We start from the raw sequence: 22565 nt of genomic DNA, 5'->3' as shown, positions 1-22565 counted from the left end.
GAGGGATCTGGATAGGTTACAGGGGTGGGCTAACAGGAACAGGATGCGTTTTAATACGGACAAGTGCAGGGTGCTGCACTTGGGCAGTAGGAACCAGCAGCACACTTACACAATGGGGAACTCCCTACTCGAGAGCACGGAGGCAGAAAGAGATCTTGGAGTCATTATTGACTCCAAGATGAACATGGGCCGACAATGCGAGGTCATGGTTGGCAGGGCTAACCGGACCTTGTCGTGCATCCACAGGTGCATCTCGAGTAGAGCCAAGGAGGTGATCCTCCCCCTCTACGCGACACTGGTCAGGCCACAGCTGGAGTATTGTGTCCAGTTCTGTGCGCCCCATTTCAAGAGGGATGTGGACAACATGGAGAGGGTCCAGAGGAGGGCCACCCGCATGATCCGGGGACAACAGGGCAGACCCTACAGTGAGAGACTGCGGGACCTGAACCTATTCAGCCTCCACAAGAGAAGGCTGAGGGGGGACCTGGTGACCGTCTATAAACTCACTAGGGGGGACCAGAAGGGTTTGGGGGAGACGCTGTTTCCCCTAGCGCCCGCTGGCATAACAAGGAGTAATGGGCACAAGTTGATGGAGAGGAGGTATAGATTGGACATCCGCAAAAACTACTTCACAGTTAGGGCGGCTAGGAGCTGGAACCAACTTCCAAGGGAAGTGGTGCTGGCCCCTACCCTGGGGGTCTTTAAGAAGAGGCTGGATGCCTACCTGGCTGGACTCATTTGAGTCCCGTTTCTCTTTTTGGGGTTTTTTGTTGTTCTCCCGCCCTGGCGGGGGGTCGGGCTAGAAGATCTACTAGGTCCCTTCCGTCCCTTAATCTATGAATCTATGAATCTAACTCCAGTTAGACCATAACCCAGGCATATTTATATTAATTTAATAGCACTGTTAAGAACTGAATAATCACAGGATTGATACACATCTAACACTTGCAAGGGACACAATAAAGGTCATAAATCAGGCATGTTAATGGCTGATTATGGGCAATTTAGATAAAATAGATCATTCCTATGCTTTTCATTCCAAGAAGCAATGGTTTCAAGTTGCAGCAAGGGAAGTTTAGGTTAGATATTAGGAAAAACTCTCTCACTAGGAGGGTAGTAAAACACTGGAACATATTATTCAGAGAGGTGGTGGAATCTCTATCCTTGGAGGTTTCTAAGACACACTAGACAAAGCCTTGGATGGAATGATTTACTTGGGGCTGGTTGTGCTTTGAGCAAGGGGGTTGGGACTAGATGACCTCCTGAGGTCTCTTCCAACCCTAATTTTCTACAAGTCTATGATTTTCAAAAGCCTTCTTATTTTAACATCACCCCATTTGTATGAAATTGTTTTCCTTCCACACAAACAAAGATACTGCTGCCCAGATTGCAAATGGCTTCAGTTTGGGGCATAGGAAGATTTCAAAGGCTTGGGGGTTAATTCAAAGTTAATTACTAGCTCAGCTCAGCTCAGAGGTAGATTTGCCCAAAGCTGAGTGACAAACATCCATTTTCAGGCTTTAGTCACAAAACTCATACTCCAGCTGGGTTTCCAAAGTGTATAAGCCTCATTGTATTGGGTCAAATTTACAGTAAGCCTATGCAAGTCATGTTTCTGACCGATAACATGAGAAATTCTGTGACGACACATACTGGCAATTCTGAATCGACCTAAAACAATCACATTTTTACAACTCCGAAGAGGGAACTCGGGCATTTCAATTCACATCCACCAACACCCTGGTGGCAAATGAACCACTTTAATATAAACCAAACTTTCACATGGACCTGGTCAAAAGTGACTGGTGATTTAGAATGTTGCCCTATAACTACATTTGTGATTGTGGATCCTTCCAACATGAGCATTAAGCACTATTAGTAAAAATATTAACACAGAAACATTCCTTTCAACTTCTGGGTGTTTTTTTTCCCCCCCTTGCATAAAATATAATGCTAAATTACAGGAAATGTTCTGACACATAAGCTTGCCTCAGGCTTAGCACAGGCTCAGAGTTTTCATGCTCCAGTCTCACATCTCTGAGGTGTGAGGGGTTGCAGCTCGGGGAGGGGCGGGGGACCCACGGGCGTGTTTATATACATCATGGTTGGGGGGGTGCTTATATATATCTCATGGGTGCGATTACAACTCCCCCCTTCCCCCCCATCCCAGTGAAGATCATGGCCTGTTTTCTTAGCATCATCCAAAATTTCATGCCTGGCTACCTGTGGAAAGTATTGTGTGTCTGGAATATGTCCCACACGCCCCAGTCTCCAGCAGTCAGGGTTCAAAGCTCTCCAGATGCCATTCTGTAAATAGCTTAGTAAGGCACTGCCATGCCAAGTCCTCACCACTGGCAGATCTAAGCCACAGCTTTTCCTAAACTGGAATAGGGGCTGCAAACAGTAAGGAGGAAAGATTGTAGGGTGCAGAAGTTGGGGGAGAGATTTTAAGCAGCCTATACTTGTTCACTAGCATGAAAAGGGCCTCTATACCAACCCATTCATACAAAGACCTTGATGGTAGCACCAGCTTTGATGGTACTAGATTAGTACCTCAGATTTCTATTTCAGAAACTGGTTCCCCTAAATGACTGCAGCTGGGAGACAGCAATGTGAGCTTTCTGCTATCACTGCCTATCACCACCTGCAATTCTATCAGCTGTGACTCTAGTATTCTAACACGATTCTGATATTGTGAGCTTCTACCTAGAAGCACTCTCCCAGCTATTTCACAGCCTTTCCTTCCCCTTAACAGCATCCTATATAAGCCAGCTACCCTTCTGATGCAGCATGTTACACTTAGAGAGCCTTAGAGGCTCCTTAATTCCTTGTGCCAAGCTGCACTGTATCTGTGTTAAGACTCAGACAATTACAAATTAACAATTAATGGCAGGGAGGAGGGAGAAGAAAGAGAAGTTTAAATGCAGGTCTTCTCTGATGAGGTCTGGGGTGTATTGTCCCTTGGAATAATAATATTCATAAGGATAGAGCTGGCCACAATGAATACATTTCCTCTTCTTTTTAAATGCCCCCAGCCACTCCTTTTAACATGCAAATCTGCTCTGGTCACCAGTGATTACCAGGCTGCACAGCTGGCTGTGAAAGAAGGGAGTATGATTTCACTACTATTGTATTTCATATAATAGCCAAAAGTACACTTTGAAGAAAATTTATTATCTAGCCCCCCAAGCAGCACAGTTACTCCAAAGGAGAAGCCACACCAGGGACTTGTGATCATGAGTGCAATGTGTTTGGGTCCTGCCAGCCTAGGCAATCAGACACATAAGGAGCTTGGAATCAAGACACCTAGGAAGCCTGAATTTTGGTTGGAGATAAAGGCCAGTTAATCCCCTACTTCAGGGATTTACTGGCGAGTTTGCCCTCCTGTACTTGGCCTGTACTGAAAGATATATATGAACAGGGCTTCGGACTTGGTGATTTCTTTTTGGTTTAGCCACAGGGAAGGCAATCAGCTTCATTTGTGCTAGAGCTCTAAAAGACCCATCTTCTCTTCATCTCCTAGGGGTGGATGAGTCCATTCTCAGCAAAGAAGCTGTGAGAAGTAATCAATTTAATCAACACAGGACTAAACATGTTCCCTAGTCTCAATCATGGAGGAGCACCATGGCAGGGATTTTGGATTGGGTTGGGTCTTTTACAGTCAAATCTGAAGATGAAAAAATCAATAATAATTTTCTATATACACTTCCAAATTAAACAGCGTAGACTATAGAATTTCTTGGGGCAAATTCTGAAGAATCTTTTCAGAAGGTTCTGTGCATCACAGACCCATGCCCTGAGCAACATGGAGATACTTTTTGGGAGAAAAGTGGGAGTCATGGAGTGACCACTGGCTCCACTACTGAATTAGGCCCTTCAGCCCAAAACAAGATAGAGCATGGGCCACTACAATCCCATGTAGTTCAAGCAGTGGAAAAACTGGGAAGCAGATCCACTAGAGCTCCATGGCAAAACTTCAATTACCTTATGATTTCTTGAGAAGCCCTGAATGAAGTCTCCATACTCAGGCTTGCACACAAGTCAAGAATTTAGACCTACCCTAATAAGTAGGGCTATGTGAAATTTAACCCAGTGTTTCGTTTTGAAGCTGTTTCGATGCGTTTTGAGATCGAAACAGCAAACTCGAAATGAAACAAAAGCCTTTGAAATAGCTTCGAAACGAAACAAGGGAACTCGTAATGGTTTGAAAGTTTTGAAACACTTTGAGTTTCAAAGCCAGGCTTACTGGCTTCAGCACCAGTCCCAGCCAGCAGCAACCGCCTCCTGTCATCCAGCAAGTAGATTGGGGGCTCAGCCACACCCCTGGGAAGGGTTGCGGGGGCTGTTTCAGAGCCCTCCCAGGGGTGTGGGCCCCCGATCTGCCTGCCAGATGACAGACCAGCTCTGGGCGCAGCCCACACCCAGCGCTGGGAAGATCAGTGTTGCCACTGGCCCCAGGCGGCAGCACCCGACTCCTGTCACCTGGCAGGCAGTTTGGGGACATGCACCATCAGAAGGACTCTGACACACAGCCCCCACAGCCCTCCTGGGGGTGTCAGTGGGCCCCCAATCTGCCTGCCGGCTGACAGGACCCAGGTGCTGCTGCCTGGGGCCAGCGGAAGCCAGGGCCAGCCCTTGGGGGGGCGGGTGAATCAATGTGACCGCCCCAGGCCCTGCACTTTGGGGAGCCCTGCGGAGCTGGGCAGAGTGGCCGTGGCAACTCTGTGTTGCTGCTGACTTCACGTCTGGCCACTTGCTACCCCACACTTTGCATCCAGGGCATGCAGGATCGGGGTGGGGGCAGGTCCCCACATGAACTGATTCGCCCCCGGCCCCACACCCTCCTCAAAAGGTGCAGGTCCCAGGGCAAATCAGTTTGTGTGGGGACCTGCCCCCACCCTGATCCCATGCACCCTGGATGCGGCTTCTTCACATCCAGGGCGCACAGGATCGGGGTCCCTGATCTGCTTGCCAGGTGCTGCCACCTGGGCCAGCAGCAGCACTGATCTTCCTGGCGTGGGCTGTGCCCAGCACCAATCTGTCATCTGGCAGGCAGATTAGGGTCCCGCACCCCCAGGAGGAGTCCAGCACTGCCTCCACAGCCCTCCCGGGGGTGTGGGCAAGCCCCTGATCTGCCTGACAGACGACAGGAGGCAGGGATCAGTGCTGAGAAGTTTAGTGCTGCTGCTGGCCCCAGGCAGCAGCACCTGGCTCCTGTCAGCCAGCAGGAAGATTGGGAGCCTGCTGGCACCCCTGGGAGGACTGCGGGGGCTGTGCCGGAGTCCTCCTGGGGGTACAAGCCCCTGATCTGCCTGCTGGATGACAGGAGCCATGTGCTACTGCCACCTGGGGCCAACGGCAACACTGATCTTCCCGGCGCTGGGTGCAGGCTGTGGCCAGTGCCAGTCTGTCATCTGGCAGGCAGATCAGGGGCCCGCACCCCCGGGAGGACTCTGGCACAGCCCCCGCAGCCCTTCTGGGGGTGCAAGTGAGCCCCCAATCTGCCTGCTGGATGAGAGGAGTGGGTGCTGCCACCTGGAATTGGCGGCAGCAGCCATCTTCCCGGTGCTGGTCCCAGGCAGCAGCACTTGGCTTCTCTCATCTGGCAGGCAGATTGGGGGCCTGCACCCCCGGGAGGACTCTGGCACAGCCCCCGCAGCCCTCCCAGGGGTGTAGGCGAGCCCCCATCTGCCTGCCTGCTGCATTTTATGTTTCCCAATAATAATCTATGGGCGAAACATTGAAACAGCATCGAAACAGCAAAACAGTTTTGATGAAACAAAACAGAACAGTGCTTTTGAAAGTAAACAAAACTTGAAACGAAACACTGTTCCATCGAATTGTCAAAACGGAAGTCAAATCAGAATGGTGCTATTTCACACAGACCTACTAATAAGTACTCCTGCCAATGTCTCGTTTCATATTTTATAGAGTAGGCTTTAGCAAGCAGTTCAGGTGAGACCAAAAGGCTAGGAGGCACAGCCCAAGAATATGACAATACTTCACTAAGAAAGGAGATGATGTTTGCAGCAATTATGCCAATTTTTGGCTGTATCCAGAGCTTAGAAGAATTTCAGCAAGTGTTTCTTTAAAAATAAACACACGTGCTTTAAAGTCCTTTTCCATTCCTTTTGTCAGTGTGAGGTGGAACCTAGCACTGGAGTATGAGTGCGGCAGATTTTTAGAAATACACGGCATCCCACTGTTTAGACATCGGACCAATGCATCTGGTAAATGCTCTGAGCTACGTTTATATTTCATCATAAAGTGCACATTACACAAGAAGCCATAATCAGTAAACCATGTATCCAATTGTACACAAGACAAGACATGTTTCTACATCAGAGTGTCCGCTCCATTACACAGCACTTTCATGTTTCCCTTGTAGCTTTCCTCCTCCTCAGCACTGATTTAAGATTTCCTATACTCAGTCATAGCAAAAAGTCAAATTCCCTCCAATTCTTCACAAAGAAACAAACAACTGACTGAGGCTGAGGCTATAACTTGCAGATGCTTGCTCACAAACAGATTACAACCGGTACGATATTTGCCTGTTTCATACACTTAAAAAGAAAAAAAAAGCTTTGATTCATTCCATCACTCAGCACTGAAATTGAAGCTACTATAAACCAGAATTGGCACTATGGGACACAAGTGCTCTAGATCAGTGTTTCTAAACCCATGGGTCATGACCCAAAAGTGGGTCACAAGAATATATGAAAGGGTCATGAACAAACTTTAAAAAAGGATTCTCCTTTAAAGAAGAAAAATGTGGGAAATTGAGTCTGTGAGCCTGCAAGGGAAAAACCACATTGTCTAGCTCAGTGGTTCAGTGCCCCTCACTCCTGACCCACTGCCACCACCCCCTCCATGCCCCTGCCCCACACACCAGGGATCTGGAGCCTGGGGGCAGCAGGTCAAGAGTGAGGGGCAGTGGGTCAAGAGTAAGGGGCACCGAGTTGGGATTGGCCATTGATGTTTACAAATGGATCCTGATTGGCTCTAGATGACCAGGTAATGTGCTGGATGGGAAATGACCTGCCAGTTAGCCATTCTAGGTCCAGGCTTCAATGGACTACCATAAATCTAATGGATCCTAAGGTCCATAAATTCAGTGGACTCACAATCTAATGAATAGTGAAAAGATGTTGCACTAGGATGGCTGGAATCAAATGTTACAACTACTCTCAGCACAGTGACTTTCAGTTAAAAACACAAATGAAGCAACTGCTCCCATCTCATCACCTGAGGGATGGGGATATGAAGGTGGGAGGCATCTTCCTATTGGCCTGGAGGCAATCATGTACCAGCTTGCTGACTGTTTGGTCAAAGTATTATTCTGTGGCCTGCCTTGTTCAAAGCTGAACAATCTACCAACCAGCAAACCATTCTTGAGCATCCATTTGCCATTACTAGCACTTCCCCTCTCCCACTAACAGGCTGCTCCACAGCTCAGCTCTCAGTCTAGGTCCCAGGAAGCCTCACCTTCCTCTGCAACCACAGCCACAGTGTTGTCACTAGGTTCCCTTGATCTCTTGTTGTCCTTCTCTACCCTGTGCTCAAGACAATATGGAGTCCTTTACCAATCGGATGTTGTCCTGGGGTTATCTAGGAACGAGTTGGTAGGATCATTTCAATACCTTCACCTACACTAGAAGTAGTAACCCAAGAAATCAACACCTAGTAGAGCCATATGACAAATGCAAGACCCTACAGAACAATGTGAAAAGCACAGAAATCAGGCCTTTTCAAAATAGTCTCAAAAATCACTGAAACAAGACTAAATAATTTAGTGCAAAAATAGAAATTAAACACATTAAGTTGAAAATGTCCGGGCCTTTGAGTAAATGATTCAGATGGCTATAAAATGCTACAAAAAAAGAGATACATGGCCTGTATACCATAATGAAACTCTTAGGTTGATACAATTTTCTAATAAAACTACTGCTAGCCATTCAGCAGTACAAGTCAACTGCATTTGCTATATGGGAGGCAGTCATTTACCTCCATTAGGGTAAATGGGAGACTTACACCCATAGCATTTATACGGTAGCCTGGACTGAAACTCTAGTCACAGTGAATGCACAACAAAGTTGGGATGATTCCTGCTCCTAATCAACACAAGGAAAAGTAAGTTGCAGTTCTGCTGTCATCTCAGCCAGTGCAACAAATGCTCTCTTCATAGAAAAACATTAACATCTCAAAAATGAATGTGCTCCACTTGCTTATCCTCATTAACATCAACCTCTTAACCAGTAAAGCAATCAATACTGCTCCAAACCTGGAGAAGCTAAAACACTGCCTAAACATAGCAGATAGATGGTATTCTGACAAGGTGTAACAATATATAGCAGATTGCTACATCTACCAGCCCCACGGGTCACTAAAAACCAAACAAAAAACAACAAGCTATGTTAATACCACAGATCTCATATGGAACTATGATGCCAGTAGGCTTCTTCATTGTAGTGCAATATGCAAAGGAAGGGCGGATCTATTATTCAATACAGAATTCATGGCTATGAACTAGAGATGGGATCTAAGAGACACAAAGAACAGCTCAAACCCTATGAAGTGATGACACAGTCCACGTAACAAAGGAGAAACTGAGACACGCAGATTTTCTATTCCAACATAGGAGTTCCAGGGAAAAATATTTTAAAATAATCAGATATAAAGGGTTTTCAAAAATCTGGGAGGGGAAATTATGTCTATAACCATGAAGAAAAGAAGAGACATGATATAGAAGGCATCATGCTCTGTAGCAACATGCCTCTGGATCAAGAATGAACAGTGACAAATAGACCCAGAGGACTAAATCCTGAAAGCAGTGTTAACTCTTATCCTAGATAGCCTGTACCATCCTTTGGAGAAATACTGTAAACAGGCTAGAGGGAGGGGCCTGTCACTTTTATAGTTTGGAAATAATGAGATAACTCATGCCAATGAAATATGTATGCACTGAATCGACATACTAAAGCTGCAAAAAACCAAAGCTAGCTGAGTAATGTTAATAGCAATTTGCCAGACATAGAAAAGGTGACTTGTTCAAGGTTAGATATAAAGGGTGAAATTCTGGTCTCCTGAAGTCAATGACAAAATTCCTGTAACCTTCAGAGAGAAAGTTTCATGGTGAGTAAAACCCCAATCTCCAAAAGACAAACTGGACTCTGTAAGTCATATAGCACAAGTATGTTAACGTCTGGGGTATGAAAGCCCTGTACAATACCCTAAACAAAAAGCAGCTGGATACTGACACTTAAGAAAGGTACTACCCATAAATACTTTATTAAAAAATGTATGATACACTCACTAGACACAATGAAACTCTTTAATATCTTATTATAAATCCTGTTATAAAATGCATTAGTAATAAATTTCATACAGGTTCTGACAAGTTGTAACCATATACAGCAGATTACTGCATATGCAAAATGTATCCTTTAAACATGCATGTGCATGCATCCTTTAAACATAATGCTATACATGGAAAAAACTAAAGAGATTAAACATTGAGAGAGATTGTAAAGAATTTCCTAAAATATTCATCACTCATTTCTTCTCTTGATCTCTGAACTGCCCAGAGTCCAATTGTTCCAGAATAATAGGTGATTTGGCAAGGTACCTGTCACCCTGACCCAGCAGATCACCTAGAGGCAGAGGTTCATCTGAAGTTATCACATGTGTTGTGGTCCTTTTGCCTTGGCCTTATATATCATGACTGGATGTGACCCAGTATGCCATATAGTAAGGCAGTTTGAAGCAGCTGGAAGCACAGACAGATTGAAAGTTGACCCATTGCTCAATGGTTAATGATAGATCCTACAACAGTGCAATAAAAGCTGAGATAGCAGTATACAATATTAGAGAACCTCTGGCTGAAAAGATACTTGGACACATGACTTCACAATATGCACAGTCTTCACAATCAATTAGGGGAAGGGCTGGGTTTCTTGGAACTACTTCCTCCTCCAAACACATCTTTCTATCACCTTCCAGAGATTTTGGCAGCACGTGCCTTTCATCCCTGTTGGGTTTTATAAAAACTATGCATCATCTTTATGAAAACTGTGTGCGACGCAGCTTATCACTCTCACCACTTTTTCTATTGTTACCTATTGAACAGAAAGGGGTTATTTCCAGGTGTCAGGAAATAACACATCCAGACTGGCATGATGGGGTTTCAAAAACTGTCAATACATGAATTAAGTTAATTGGAAGTGTCATGGAAACCAATGAGTAGATCACTAAGTCTAACAATTGCAGGCCAGGGAGATGTTTTGGACTGAGATGGGCAATTTACCTGTCTGACCATAGCCCATCTCCCGATGAACCCAATGGCAGGAAGGGGAATATACAAGCCTGACTGGAGCTGGAGGTGATGCTAATTCAGTGCTGGACAATGCAGGCTATGGCAAACTTTCAACTAAAGCAGAAAGACCTGACAAGTTAAGTGAGCAACATGTTTTGGAAGCAAAGTGGTAAAGCAAAACCTGATGTCTCTAAAGTGAAGGCCCAGCACCCACCACAGAGAAAAGTACACCTTCAGAAGACCTGTATGCAAGTCAGAGCCTTACACGCCTCCCAAGTTAGAAGGGTCACAAGATCCCCCAAGGTGGATCATGACATAAAAAGGTAAATATTTTAAAAGCTTTGGAAGTGCTCAGATGGTACTTGGGGTGCAAATCAGAGCTGATACTGAACTCTTCAATTCTCCACTGAACCTGAAATAAACACTGAATAGAGTTACAACTTCCCTTCACAAACCTTTTTTCTGGTTACGAATATTTTACATATTATGACCTCTGGAAACAGAAAGGCACAGGGTTAAATCAACAGGTTCTTCCACAAAATAAATCCAGCATCATTTGTAGCAGGTCCAAAACATTTGTAGCAGGTCCAAAACATTTTCTGTACCAAAGCTCCAGCACTATATAATACCTAAAGATAAACAGACAGCCATAATGAAAGCCCTGCTAAATGGATAAACCTGTTAAAGGAATAGATTCACACTGCACCTTTAAGAGCTTTCTACCATATCAAAACCATTTCACGGGCCACAAGTCACAAACACCTTGAACGTGACTTGATCTATCGGTCTCGTCCGACTGGCCTAATGCCAAGTGCCCGTCTGTGTGAAGGGGAGAGAGAGAGAAAGAAAATACCTGGTGCTTGCTGGCTCTTTTATAAGAGCATTGTTATGTAATGGAAAGGAAGGTGAGGAAAGGGGAGAGATTTCTCAGCTACCCTTTTCCTTAAATGATACAGATATGTATATATTTTTAGAAAACTGATTTGTAATGATGATACCCCAGGCAAATTTGTAGGGTCGGTACCCCAGGCAAATCTTGTGGGAGAGCAGGAGTGGGAGGCACAGGCTTGGAGAGCATTGGAGGGTGCGGGTTCTGGGACCAGCGAGGGGGAAAGGGGTACGTAGAAGTCTTACCCTCACTGGGGACTCAAAAACAGTTCTTGACAGCTGCCACCACCACCATGTGGTTACCCTGCCCCAGCTGTTGCACTTACAGTAGCAGCGTGGTGTCTGGGCACTTAGATGCTGCTGTAACAAAAACACTATGGGGGTGTTTTTTGCTGCTAAGACACAGACTCCACAAAGGTGGGGGCAATTTTGGTGCCCCTCTTCATACCAGAATTTGGCATCCAGACCTGGTACCCTGCTGGCCCATCCCTAGTTACACTACTAATTTGTACAAGTTTTGGTCAGACACTAGAAATCCATGTTGGATGCTTTATGCTGGGTACACAGAGAAAGCTTAAGAATTTAAAAATTCCCTTATGGAGACTGCTTACATGGATCACCACCCAAATTAAATTATCTAAGCAACCATAAAGGTTCCTGATAAGATGAAAGAAAGGCAATACAAGTCTGGAGTGTGTATACTGTGCTGGCAACTATTCTTCCAACTTGCCCCCCATAGGGCTGGTAGCACTCCAGAACTTAAAGCTCCCTTTGCCCTCTCCACCCCCATCCTGTTCTAATCCTCTCTCATGAAGCTCTACCATAGCACCACCATGCTGAGGCACAGCACCCTCTATTGTCTCATGCCAACCCTGGACATTTTGTCAACAAAATGGCTCATTGTGAAGAATTGTGTTTAAAAGTGTCATGGGTCTGTCATAATGCTGAATATCCAGCAATGTCTTTTTGACTGAAGACATTAAGGGTGGACCTGGCAGGTCCACCGAAACTTAATTCTAAACACTAACCCTACTCCAAATGAGGTCAAGACCACCCCTACAGTGAACAAACTAAACTGCATCATGCCTAGGTCCTAAACAGCATGGGATGCATACTCTAGGAGATGCTGGAAGACAGAATATACTTAGTGACAGGTTTACTGTCAATGGAGGAAGGTCTTGCTGTAGGTTGGTCTCCTACTCAGATGTGTCATTCCCTTCTTCTGTCACCCAGATGGACAGCTCTGAAGCTCTGGTTGGGGGTTCACTGCCAACACTAACAACTCCTCTGCACTCTGACGAACAAGAGTGAGAACCATTTTTTTGTACTCAGTTGAACAGTTAATGAAAATATCACCGGACAGCAGCCTAAATGGTTAGAAGTGAAGGCATGTTCCTGGGCTAGAGTCACCATAGGTGTTTTAACCAATCTAAAGGATGAGCAAACTGGTGGTGCTACCCACCAGCCCATAAAGGAGCTACCACTTTTGTGCCGCTCTGACAACAAACTGCCAGGGCCTGCTGGTACAGACACCACTCTTGTAGCCAACAAAGAATAGAAATGACTTCCAAAGAGACCCTTTTCGGTAACTGTGACAGTCTTTGAGAAAACCTAGTTTTGCGCACATGCACACACACATACACACAGAGGTCCTCTATATGACCTCCCAGGCCAAAGTCACCCAAGAGTGGATGAAGGGAAGCTGGTAAAAATGATTAGAATGCGAATGCACACATGTCGTACCAAGACAAATAATGTGCAAAAACAGCAGGCAATCTGGCTGAACAGCTGTCTGAAGGTCAATGAAATGAGAGAAGGTAATAGAAGCACAATGATCAGTGCATATTGACGGGCACCAGGGTTAGAACAACTAGCAGTTTTCAAAGCAGCTCTTGCCCTGTTCTTTCTAGAGCCAGCTCCCTAACCAACCAATGCCTTTCACCAGACAGTTTCCTCTTCCTCTCCAAAGAAATCCCAGTAGGTAGAGAGCTGATCACTCCAGTTGTGAGATGCTCAGCAGGGTTCCTCTAACAGATAAAAGAATATAGATTTTACATATAGTGAATATTTTACTTCTAAATAAAAAAAGGATTTACTTCCCTTCCCCTTCCCCCTACTGCCCTCTTTCCTCCTTCCCTTTGCTTCTCATATTGTCATGCAACAGAGCCGATTAAAAAGGCACTGTACACTATTCAAGACTCTTCCAGCTTCCTAGTGCTTCTCTGGAGGGCTTCACTGTGGAGTGCCTCTCATCTCAGGTCAGAAGGCAGGAAGGAAGAATCGATGCCCTCTGCCTGCAGGCCAAGTTCCTGGACAGCTCAGTATGATATGCAAGTGATAACTGAATTGAAGTGTTCTTGTGTCGACTGGTATTCTTCTTCTACACAACCACAAGAGACCTTTCTGCCAAGTCGCACAGGACTGAAATTTTTTAAAGTCAAATTATGGAACAGGGGTGGAGGGAGAACGTGACAGAGGGAAACAAGGAAGAGAACAAATAAATAAAAGAGGAATGTATGTGTACATGTGAGAAGGAAGAAGTGAGGGTGCGAGCGAAAAAAATATTACAATGTACTTCTTAAATAAGGACAATGATGCAAAAAATTATCATCTTGGCTGAACAATGAGAAGTAAGAATGCATCCCAGCTCCTGTCTGAACCTTTTCAGATTCAATTTACTCTTCACCACAATTTTTCCTTGGTCCTTTGGGTCTTGACAAAGGGAAGGATGGAGAGCCGTACCGTGCATCTGAATCACCTTTGCCCTAGGAACTCTCTCTCTAAACTCCACTGACAGGGAAAAGCAGTCCTGATCTAAAAATTCCTCTCTCTCCCTTGGCTCTATCTTGGAGGGTACCCGACTGCCATATTGAATCAATTACTTGCCTTATGAAATTATATGCAGTAAATTGAGTATATACACACACATACAGCCCTCTCTGGGTTTCTAGTCTCCTCACTGCTTTTTTTTGTTTAATTGTACATGGCCTTAATATTGGGGAGGGGCAGGGATTTTAAAAAAAATCAAATTTCAAAATCTGATTAAAAAGGACTGTGTGTGAAAATTTAGTCCACTTTTTCAACCAGCTCTTGTTAATATGTATCTCCTGTTGTAATCTCTATTAAGTGACCTCTCTCGTTATAGAGTGACATTGGCAAACAGCCATTACTGAGCTATAATTCAATTGAGGGGCTTTTGAAAACATAACAAACACAGCTGGAGTATATGCGTTATCAAAACTCAAGATTGAATTACAGCCTGGATAACTGCTCTCAGCTCTGTATGCTGGTATTCAAAACATAAACAGCCTGATTCAATGCAAAATGTTAAGGAAACAGATATCATAATGAGCAAGACTTAGCAGGAATTTGACACACTGGAAGCAGTCTGTTCTGTGTCTGATGTTGGGGAACGCCACTTATGCTGCACTAGCTAGAGTGATTACTAGAATGCCTGACTGCATGCTGACAATTAGTCATGGATTGCAAGGATATAATGGTCCCCTATGTAGTATAATATTATAACATACCCCTAACTTTTCAGAAGTATCCCATTGTAAAGAGCAAACAGCAAAGGAGAAAATGCTGTTCCAAGATAAATACTCTCCCAACATTTCCAAACTACATTTTGATACACAGAGTTACATACTGCTCAGCCACACTTTGTAACTACTAACTACAGCACAGCTTAGCATGTGCTAAGACCAGGCTGGGCTGGGCAGGGAGGCAGAGAAGCAGGACCAGCATGGAAGCAACTTCCAATTTCCAAGCAGTGCTGTACCTAGACTCCTGGAGGCCCTGGGCAAACTTTTATCGTCGAGGCCCCCCTTCACTAGAGATAATGATTTTTTATTGCAAAAGTCTTTATCACATCTGTGGTATCAATGTCTTTAAATAGTTCATTCTCAATTGATAACATTGTCAGTCCTGTATACGCACAATATCCAAACTTTTTTTGCAATTGTAATTTTTTTCTGTCCAGGTCCTGGGTGGCCATCTGGTTCACCCATGCCTGTGTCCGGGTCTGTTTCCAACTGGACGGTAACTGCATCAGGGCTGAGCAGCTGGAAGCTGCTTCCACACTGCTGGAAGCTGCTTCTGCTTCTCCTTGTCCTTCCTACCTATCCCAGTCCCCGCTAGAAGATGTGCTTGCACCACAGCCTTGAGAAGGGGAAGGAAAAAGGGAAGGAGAAGAGGCTGGGCTAGAAAGAAGTGATTACAGTGGCACTGGTACATCTCACTGCCTCAGCGAAGCTCCTCATTGTTCAGCCCTAGTGCAGGCATGGACAGAGGAAAAGACCTTCAGCTCTGCAGGACAGATCTAATAGCCATCTAGACTGGATCCAGCCTGCAGGCTGTATGTTGCCAATGCTTGGCCTATTAGCTCTATGCAATCCTCTTTCTTTAGCCCTATGCAATCCCACCACTTAATCTCTTGGAAGAACACGAAACAGTCCTGGATGGCACAGTTTCCAGATGTTTAATCTGCCCCTGCAATTCTCCACAAACTAAGTTCACCACAGAAAAAGCATCCTCTGCCCATCCATGCTACTGGACACAAGGTACATGATACACTGCACACTAGCTAATGGGTCTCCACTGCTGATTCTATTTGTGGGAGTGAAATGACATTTCCACACCTCCCTTCTCTCATCTATTTCTCTGGTATAGTGGGAAGCAGGAAAGGGAGCTGCAAGAGAGGGCAAATGGAAGAGGGAGGAAATAAAAATATTTCTTATTTATAACTTCTCAATCAGCTCTGGCTGCTGTCCCTTCCAGGCAGTGACAAGATAAGTGGAACCTGTCACTTGCCTGCTCTCTACTCCTGTGAGCAACAAAGCTGCTTGAAGGCTCATGCACTCAACTAGAATATTTGTTGAAAGATATCAAGGGGAGGGAGGAACAAATTAAAGCTCTGACGAACAGTGCAACTCCAGAAAGATCCATTTGACCTAGATTGAAATAAGTTTGCCAACCACATACAAAGCATGGGGCATATCCACCCAGAACTAAATGCTGGAATGATCTGTGAGAAAAACAAAATCAAGCATGTTAGCATCCTAAACTGGGGACCAAAGTGGAGGTTCCTGGTTCAAGGGTCTTGTCTCTCCACTCAGGGTCAGACCAATCACTATATTTGGAGGCAGGAAGGAATTTTACCCCATGGTCAGATTGGTATTGACTGTGGGGGTTTTTGCCTTCCTCTGTAGCAGAGAACGTGGCCCTCTTCCCAGGATCTCTTGAGCTTATATTGACAACATTTCACAGAAGCAGGACATTGACTGTCGGGCTTCCCCTGTTTACCTGTGGCAGCTTAGGATGTCAAGTCTGTGTTGTGTGAGGGTTGAGACTAATCTTACAAGTTTAGATTATGGTTTGTTTGGGATGGTTTGGATAGGGATGATCCTGCCTCATGTAGAGGGTTGGTTGGACTAGATGACCTCTAGAGGTCCCTTCCTACCCTACTACTCTATGAACATATGATACCTAGAGGTCATGGATGAAGGGATATGGATCACTGGACCAGCTGGAATGGGGAAAGGTACGTTTTAACATTAGGGGATGTCTGAAGTTAAGATGAGGACACTGGCAGAGGGAGGTGATGCTTACCATTATCTTCTTGCACTGGTTCTAGACAGTGCTCCATGTCACTTCCCTGGAACACTAAATTTATGCCAAAAAAGCAAAGAGGATCACATTCAAAATCAAACAGGTATGAGCTGACTGCCAATTTTGTTTTTTGTTCTCTCACTGAAACCATTCTCTCTCCTTGGTGTTCAGGTCTACTCCCAAACCACAACTGAACAGCTTGATAACATCTGTAAAATGCTGTTTAACAACTGCTGCACAGATGAAGAAATACACAGAAAGTATCCATATTCCCATCAGTGCCACAATAAACAGAAGAAAAATGATTGCAATGGCAAAAGGAAAAAGACAAAAACTAGGCATCAACTTCCTAAAATTTCTTCCTTCTGCACTGAAACTGCAGACGAGATAGTTTTCTCTTTCAGAGTTCATTCTTATGTCCCATCCCTTTTTGAAAGAACTGAATTATTACAGTGTGCTGCACACCACGCATACCTGGACCCAAAAATATAAAAAAGACAAAAATCTATGCAAACACAACCACAGAGATACTAGTAAGAAAAAGTACGATGTAACACTTTTCTGTGGAACTTTAATGCTTTTTTCATCAAAATCTAATACATCATAAAACTGTAGCAATTTTGGTAACAGTGTTTAGAAAAAAGTGAGAAAAGTTCTGAAAATGCCAAAATATTTTATATCTGAATTTTCAGAAATAAAACACTTCATTTTGAATGAAAAAAACAACTTTTCCCTATTTATTTTTTATTGAAATTATATTTTTTTTTAAATTGGAACTTAATAGGAAATATTTCAGTTTTGTTAAAATGAGACATTTTAATTGAACTAAGATAATTCTTTCGGAAATTCAAACTGTTGAGCTTGTGTTCCAAATCCAAATTACACAGATTTTGAAATCTTTCAAAAAATGCAGAATTTCTATTCTCTGCCTAACTCTACCCAGTCTCCCTAACTCACTCGTATCTCCCTGTGTATAGGTCTTCAAACTTATTAGCAGAGTTTTTATCAGTCATTGAAGTGAAGAGCATTTCATTCTATGACCTACCAGTGAGTATCATGGTTGTGAAGCTGGTGCATTACTTTGTGTCCATGAACTGACTGGGAAGTTCTGATTCCCTTTCTATATTAAGACAACTTTCCCCTGTTAACATTTATGTCCTGAAATAACCACAAAGGAATTCTGGACTGGCAGCCCCATCAGAAACTAATTCTTGCAATGCAACTGATATATTGGACATGTGGATTCAGGAACATTTGTCTGGAGTATCACTATAGAGCTGGTCATCTGCAAGCATAACATCATCAGTACCAATTGTTACTGAAGAAAATTAATCTGGAATCTATTTTGGAATTAAGTATTCAGGCATAATCAACAGAGAATTACCACCACACAGATACACCAAGGTGTTACCATGCACTTCCCTTTGCCCTCTTCAGTACTGCCTCCCACCCCTCCCTCTGGATCTCTGGTGCCTGTCATAGGGCGCAAATTAACCAGAAAGCCCAGTTTCCCTTCTGAGGTAAATGAGAATAGGGAGGTTACAGTACCTCTATGTTTTTGGCAGTGGCCTGATCGCTGCAGGAACGGTTTGCCCAATTCTGGTATGCACAGTTAAAGGAGGCTACTGAGCATACCACTGAAACAGGTTACCCAGAGAGGTTGTGGAATCTCCATCCTTGGAGGTTTTTAAAACCCGGCTAGACAAATTGTTGGCTGGGATGATCTAGTTGGGGATGCTCGTGCTCTGAGCAGCGGGTTAGACTAGATGACTTCCTGAGGTCCCTTCCAACCCTAATTTTCTATGATTCTGTGAGGAGAGCCACAAGAATAATGAAAGGCTGAAAAGCATGCCATCTTGAGAAAGAAGCTGAAAATTCAGTCTAAGCCAAAAATTCAATCTAAACCAACTAGAGAGAAAGCTATAGGGAGTAACTCAATCACAATCTGTAACTACCTTCAAGGGGAAGATTATTCTACCAATGAGCTCCTACAACAAAATTCAATGGAAAACACTGGAAGCCAGACAAATTCATACTAGAAAAAAGAAACAATTCTTAGTAGTGAGGACAATTAAAACTGAAACAATTTATCAAAGGTTGTAATAGCTTTTCCAACACTGATAATTTTAAAATCAAGATTGCAAGTTTTTGTAGATGATAAGCTCCAGTTCAAACAGGTATTAACCCAGGTACGTCCAATAGCCTGTGCTATACATGAATATAGTTACAGGTGAGATTAGATGAGCAGAGAAGTCTCTTCTGGCTTTATACTTTATTAGTCTAAGTAAACTAGAAGTCTCTAGCGATTAAAGGAACATTCATTAATTCAGAGAATCCCAAAATAGCTTTATCTTTAACATGTTTGAGGTGCTATAGCTTCTCTGAGGTATAGCACGCTGAGAAATGGGGCAAAGGGAAAGACATGGCTAGAAGGCAGCCTGTTTTAGTGTTCAGAGATGGTATTAGGTCAGTCCTGATTTAAGACAGGAATGATGGGAACACAGGATGGCCTAACAAAATCATAAACAAATGCTAGGAATGTGAAAACCTGTCAATCAGAAAGCTCAGAGACTCATATTGTCAATTCATTTGCTTTTTCTTGTTCCCTAGTATGAGCAAGGCAGTGGATTTTCAGCTTCAGGAATCTCTGAGATTTCATTGCGATAATGTCCCAGAAAGCCCTCAGTTAAAATGGGGTAGGGAAGCTCACTTCCATGTTTTTGTTTCTGCCTCCAGATGTAGGTTTCCAGTAATGTCACCACAACATTATTTCATCTGTGCAATCATGTGCAAACCAACCCTCTTTTATAGACAGAATGCTAGGGAAAGGTTTTAGATTGCCTGTCCTTGCTTAGATTGCCTGGTCTTGCTTTGTACCCTGACCTCAAAGACAACCTACCTTATAGCTGATGAGTCTATGGCCACTGACAGTCTGACTAAATATCCTCAGTGTAATCACACCAGGTGTCAGATTCAGAGGCAACTGAGCACTTCTCCATGCAACAGCTTCAGAGTTCTTTACGAGCATTTTCAGAAGTGTTGGGCACCTCCAGTTCCCACTGATCACCCCAATTACTATGTTGGATTTTATTTACAAAGATTGCTGCTTAACATTAATGAAAATGGAGCAAAGGAAAAGACAGTTAAGCAGGCTAAGTTAATGCACTAGCATTTAAGCCCTGACCAGGATGTAAATGTTGACGGTTCATACTGTCACCTAATTCTCCCACAGGCTCCATGCCATTTTATTCACTTGTTGCAGCTTGCCAGCTATCTAGATTTTTAATTACCTGGGGCAAGATCTATTGTTATTACTCATTTGTGAAATACCTGGCACAATGGGGCCCTGTTCCCCCAGCTATGGCATAAGAAAAATAATAAAATTTGGTGTCATCCTAGTCAGTAGTGAATGTGTGAACAGATCCCAAAATTGTTGCACAATTCAGCCAGAATGGCTGAAGACTAGGTACCCAAAAAACAGATGCTACAATCAGATATAAAGGTCATTTAAAAGAACAAGAACTGGCTTTTTATAATCACCTGAATGGAATTTGGCCACATTTCCTGAGAGAGAATATGATTAGAACTGGGATTCGAATCCATTCATTCTGGCATTCACTCGAGGTGAGATGGTAACAACTATTACTTTTAACAACATTCTGTCATCAGTTCATCTGTATAACCCTTTTGGATAAGTCCATTAGTTCATGTTTAAAGCTGGCATTCCCAAGGAAGTCTGTAGGGTGACGCTCTGGATTGCAAATGACTTTCATTAAACAGGGTGTTAATACAATGAATTACAAATGAAATCCTAATGATAGGATACTGGCAGTATTACTTCTTCTCAATATTAATTGGGTGACACTTTATTTTAATGGTACATTAATTAATGTAGAATTTCAACGGAAGTCCACATGACACCCACATTAATACAAATGAATTCATTATCATTGGTGTTATTACAAGAAATGACAAATAAATCTGTAACAGTGGGACTCTTCAAATAATAAACACGAATCATTAGGTACTGCATTCATTTACACAGCACATTGCAAATATACACATATCACCTCTAGATGTGTCTGTACATACGCTTTCTTTCTACAGAAGGTTGGTATCTTGTGTTCTTTCCCTGAGATGGCTCTTCCACATTTCACTGACAATCTTGAATATTTAGCCCCTCTCCTGTCCCTCAGGACACAGCCACCACCACCCATATTGGCTGAGGAACACTATGAACTAAAGATTAACTCTGATTCAGAGTTAATCCTTATTAAAGCAGAATGATACTTCTCCTTCATTCCCAAGAATTTCACATGAAACCTCTGTAACAGCTCTAACCATTTCTGTCAGGATGTGAAACATTAGGATTAGACTTTGAGAACCTAGACCCTCTATATGACTTGATCACCTATTAACTCAATTTTTTTTCATATTGCAAATCCACTATATAAAACCAATCCAGTTAAACAACGACTCCTTACCCTTAACTCCTATTTCACCATGTCTGTTTAAGCATCTTTATTCCTCAACACAACCGATGACTGCAACATACTTTAAAACCAGGCCTTAAATTGCAGCTCCCATCTCCTGACCACTTTGACCTCCTCTTCCCAACCCCAATATTTTCCTAGCTTTATTGATAAGGTGCTAGGGAGACTAACAGGAAGCAGTGTGTCAATCAAGAGAGTTTATTTGTTTCTAAACAGTTGCAGAATTTCAAGGTTACGAAGTGGTTACTGAAACCAGAAGGAATTTAGAAAAAGGAGAAGAAATCTAGACTACAACAAGCAAAACTGCATGAAGACAGGGCTTTCATCCCTCTTTCACCATTGCTTTTGCTGAAAAGTCTGGTTACTTTACCCAGAGCCTGAAATAGCCTTTTACTTCAGCAGAGAGCTGTGCAATGTTGTTCACTTTGAATGAGAAGTAGAACAGATATTTTTCCCGAAGAAAATCTTTTAGAAGTCTGAGACTTACAGGCTTCATAGACCAGAAAAAACTTTTGCAAAGGAACTCTCTGAAATCATGTGAACAAATATCATTCCCAACCAATTCCAAATCAGAATCCATATACTGTGTCGTTAAAAAAAAAAATAAAATCTCATCCACTTCTTGAGGGTGGCTTTCTTAACAAATAAATGGTCAACAACAAACTTCAGCTCAGGACTCAAAAGCCTTAGCTGCTTATAGGATACCTGTCTCAGAAATGGCCAGCTCGAGAGCCAGTCATGTACTCCACTCCTAGAGACCCACTCCTTATACCCAACCAGAATAATGAATCACTTACTGTAAGGCAAGATCACGTGCACAACCCTTTTCCAGCCAGATAAATATCCTTCAAGAAAATACTGTTGTAAGGTCTCACAGTTCAATCCTCATCATATTTGCTGACTTGGGCACCATGGTGAAAATGTTCTGTGACATCCTTTCAGCCACTGGTCTCCATTAGATACAGCTTGTCAATTGTTTTAGCAAAAAAGACTATTTCAACAAATACCACAACAAACATGTTTAATTCACAGATCTGACTTTCGAAATAATTTTGGGAAAGAAAGTTACAGAGCTGATAACTGGGAAATAAAAAGTGAGCATATAGTCAATACAAGGAGAACTTGAATATTCAGACTATTTAAACTGTAGGAAGTTGAGAAATTGCTTCCATGAAGAAATTGCTTCCATCACAGTACCACAGATGGCAACGAACTCTAAGCATATATGAGAAAGGGCTGCTTGCCTTCTCCACAGATGTCTG

General features: G+C 43.3%; 1 protein-coding gene and 1 long non-coding RNA gene across 2 annotated transcripts in view; both read right to left on the bottom strand.

Moving 5' to 3' along the window:
* Nucleotides 1-22565, bottom strand: part of CDH23 (cadherin related 23) — a 626459-nt gene that overhangs the window by 367347 nt on the left and 236547 nt on the right. The gene's annotated exons all lie outside the window — the stretch shown is intronic.
* Nucleotides 15053-21419, bottom strand: LOC109290979. Its single transcript, XR_002095726.1, has 4 exons — nucleotides 21409-21419; nucleotides 21152-21156; nucleotides 21101-21105; nucleotides 15053-15174 (listed from the first exon to the last, which is right to left on the bottom strand). It is a non-coding gene; the product is annotated as an uncharacterized LOC109290979 (long non-coding RNA).

This window comes from Gavialis gangeticus, unplaced genomic scaffold (assembly GCF_001723915.1).
Source record: "Gavialis gangeticus isolate Ggan-Ray unplaced genomic scaffold, GavGan_comp1, whole genome shotgun sequence".
Taxonomy (NCBI): domain Eukaryota; kingdom Metazoa; phylum Chordata; order Crocodylia; family Gavialidae; genus Gavialis; species Gavialis gangeticus.
Note: the sequence above shows the minus strand (reverse complement) of the source record. Positions and strands in the feature narration are given on the sequence as shown.